Source organism: Cebus imitator, unplaced genomic scaffold (genome assembly GCF_001604975.1).
Source record: "Cebus imitator isolate Cc_AM_T3 unplaced genomic scaffold, Cebus_imitator-1.0 Scaffold335, whole genome shotgun sequence".
In the NCBI taxonomy this organism is placed as follows: Eukaryota; Metazoa; Chordata; class Mammalia; order Primates; family Cebidae; genus Cebus; species Cebus imitator.
The window spans coordinates 2,514,594-2,518,212 of record NW_016107650.1 but is presented as its reverse complement, the minus strand read 5'-3'; the positions used below and the strand labels follow the sequence as shown (position 1 = coordinate 2,518,212).

Genomic DNA, 3,619 nt, shown 5'->3' with positions numbered 1-3,619 from the left:
GATGGGTAACAGGGCTGGTATCTCATGAATTTCCCCAGGAACTGATACACTTGTTAAAATTGTCCACCAGCAGGACTATGCCTCATCAAACAGAGGCCTTGACTCAGAGCCCACCTAGAGGTTACTTTTGTTTCAATTCTCAAGATAGTCATCTTCTTCCTGGAACTTAATCTTCATCTCTGCGTCTTTACTCTTCTCATCTCAAATTCATCATTTTTCCTAGGACCCCATTGGTTTGTCTTTAACACATGGTTAACGAGATTCACCTACCTGATAAGAATGGTAAGTAACACTTAAAAAAAGTTACCATGGCTGGGCACAGTGACTCATGCCTGAAATCTCAGAACTTTGGGAGGCAGAGGTAGGCAGATCACCTGAGGTCGGGAGTTCAAGACTGGCCTGGCCAACAAGGTGAAATCCCATCTCTACTAAAAATTTAAAAAATTAGCTGGGGGTGGTGGCACGTGCCCATAGTCCCAGCTACTCGGGAGGCTGAGGTAGGAGAACTGCTTGAACCCAGGAGGCAGAAGTTGCAGTGAGCCAAGGTCTTGCTACTGCACTCCAGCCTAGGCAACAGAGTAAGACTCTGTCTCAAAAAGAAAAAAGTTATTGTAGACAAAATATCTGCATACCTAATCACTTTAACTTGCAATGACATTGCTGATACTATATATGAGAGCCAAAGTACATTCTAGTTGGAACTTCAAAATAAAGTTTTTTTTTTTTTTTCCTTCCACTTATCCCTGTTCCCTGCAGATGTGCCTACCATTTTGCTCCTGCTAGCCACTAACTCTGAAACTTCAACTGGTCCTCCCTACAGGCAGGACTTTGCAGCATGCCCGACTCTTCCATAACTCCAAGTGACTTGCCTTCCCATTATTTATTGCCGACAACTCATGGGGCCTCATGCTTCTCTCTCCCTCTTCAATTCCTTCTTTCCAAGAATAGTACTGGAAATCTGACAGTGCTTAATCTCAGGCTCTGAGTCCATCACTAGAGATGACATTCATTTTGAAACTACAGAAGACCTTTTAAGGCCTGGGCAACCAGAATTGGTCTCAGTAATGTATATGAATATGTATACAGCAGGTCCCCAAATAACTTATTTCATTCAATGGCTTTCCTCAATGTTGTTTCATGATAATGTTAAGAAAAAATGTCTATTTTTCTCCCACAGGGCTTCTGTTTGCATATAGTTTGCATGTTCTCCGCATGGCTACATCAGTTTCCTCCCACATCTCAAAGATATGCCTAGCAGTTGAACTGGGTGTCTAAACAACTCCAGCCTGAGTGAGTGTGGGTGCCTACATGAGCGCACTCTGCAATGGGATGGATACTGCAGTCTGAGGGAGTGTGGGCGTGCATGTGAGCACACTCTGCAGTGGGTTGGATACTCCAGTCTGAGTGAGTGTGGGCGCCAACGTGAGCGCACTCTTCAATGGGATGGATGATATCCTGCCTCAGACTGCTTCTCATCCTGAGCTAATGGATAAGGCTCCTGCTACCCATGGTGACCCTGAACTAGAATAAGCAGGAAGGCCGGCCCCGTGGTTCATGCCTGTAATCTCAGCACTTTGGGAGGCCAAGGCGGGCAGATCACTTGAGGTCAGGAGTTTGAGACCACCCTGGCCAATATGGTGAAACCCCGTCTCTACGAAAAATTCAGAAGTTAGCTGCGCATTGTGGCACATGCCTGTAGCCCCAGCTACTTGGGAGGCTGAGACAGGAAAATCACTTGAATCCGGGAGGTGGAGGCTGTGGTGAGTCAAGATCATGTCACTGCACTCCAGCCTGGGAGACACAGCAAGACTCTGTCTCAAAAAAAAAGTAGAATAAGCAGGTAAGTAATTATCTTCCTTGCTGGTATTCATCTTTCTTAAGTGTATGTGTCGCTCCCAGTTATTTCAGTATTTAATAGAAGTGTTTTGCTCATTGTTTATATGTTTGGTGATGTTTTTGTGACCAAAAATATGCCATAGGAACTTAAATTAAATCTTGTTTATATCAATTAGCCAAGAGTAAAATGAGTTTTGTTATTTCCCTTGAAGTTTCAGTCTCCAACAACCTATTTATGACACTGAGGACTTACCGTATGTATACAGATATGAATTTGTATGTGAGTATGGACACGTACATCATCCATATATGTATATGGTGTATATGCATAGAGGACTTGAATTCTTAACATGAGTCAGAAAGGAGGCAGTATTATAGCATGCCTGGGCAGATGATACAAACCTGGAAACATCTATATAATTCAGTTGGGGCCTATTCTAACAAAAAGAAGAACCCCAAAGAATTAGTACAAAAGAACAACTTTGGTCAGGACCACAGATATTGTTTTAAACATTGTTATGATTATGGCTGGAAGGAGAATACTTTAGATCCTTGGGGGACTTTCTCAGGTTAACACAGAAAAGCTCTACAAAAGGCCTCCTGGTGTACTGTCTTAACACTGAAATGGTGGCACACATGTCCCATGCCTGTGTTAGGTACCAGCATCAATCAATGTCCGCTTTAAAAAAGCAAAACTAAAAAGCATCTTGCCTTCTCGTTCCCCAGTCTGTTTTCTTAACAGAGTCACCTGCACTGCTTCCTTAACCAGAGCAGACTTCTGGGATACAAGTTGCACAGAAGGAAAAAAAAAAAGATATGGAGCAAATGAAGGGAGAGAGATTCAACCGCATCCCTGAAAGACAGAGCAGTACTGGCAACAGTTTTTACACCGCATACCCGGAACCCTGCACACCTTTTCTCAGACGTGCCTCTGTGTCATACACGTGTTCCAGGGGAAAGAGTAGGAGGGAGGGCTGAGGGGAGCCCCAGGCCCTTCACCCTCAACCAACCAACACAGCTCCACTCGTTCTGAGTAAATACATGATCCCATTAAATTTCTATCTGCAGAAAGTATTCCCCAGTCTAAAAACAGTGAACATGCTGTTGCAGGGTAGCAATTTCTATATGCACAGTCAGGACAGCTGGCTCTAGTATTGTCTCTGAGACTTCATCTTTCTGCACCTCCGTTTCTCATTTGCACGTGCCTTCTACGTAGAATGGTGGCAAAGATCAAGTGAGCTAATTTAAGGCATTTACAAAACTGAAAATTACAATACCAATTTCTACGCAGTATTTATGGCATTATGCTGATCACACGTCACCTGTTTACCTGTTTCACTGTGGAGCTGAAGGCTTTTACCTTGCCTCCTCCACAAGGTCAGAGATGATGTGGACTACGACCCCAGGGCCAGCGTTATTCTCTTGCTGGATAGTTTTGGAATAACTGTCAGTTTGTCGTTTTTCCTATCTCATTGTTTTAGCGCCTTCTTGTTTTTTTTTTTTTTTTTTTTCCTTTTTTGAAGTAAAACCTTACGTGGATTGCCATAACATTTTTAAAAATTAAAAGAATAAAGCAGTTGAAACGTAACTGGGGCTTTGTGACAGCCATGGCCAGCCACCCCTGAGGTTCCTCTGAGGAATTCTGGGGCACAGCTGGCCCAAGGTGAATTACTCCCTTGCCTCACACTTGCTATGTTAATACCACCTCCCAATTCTGTTTTGATTCTGAAGCTTTATCTTAACCCCTGAATAATTCCATTCAGTACTTTCCTATTCTATTCTA

The 3,619-nt window shown here is 43.3% G+C and overlaps 1 long non-coding RNA gene across 1 annotated transcript; it reads left to right on the top strand.

Moving 5' to 3' along the window:
* Positions 1 to 239: 239 nt before the first annotated feature.
* On the top strand, positions 240 to 2,642 carry LOC119467818. Its single transcript, XR_005196436.1, has 2 exons — positions 240 to 282; positions 2,579 to 2,642. It is a non-coding gene; the product is annotated as an uncharacterized LOC119467818 (long non-coding RNA).
* Positions 2,643 to 3,619: the final 977 nt, after the last annotated feature.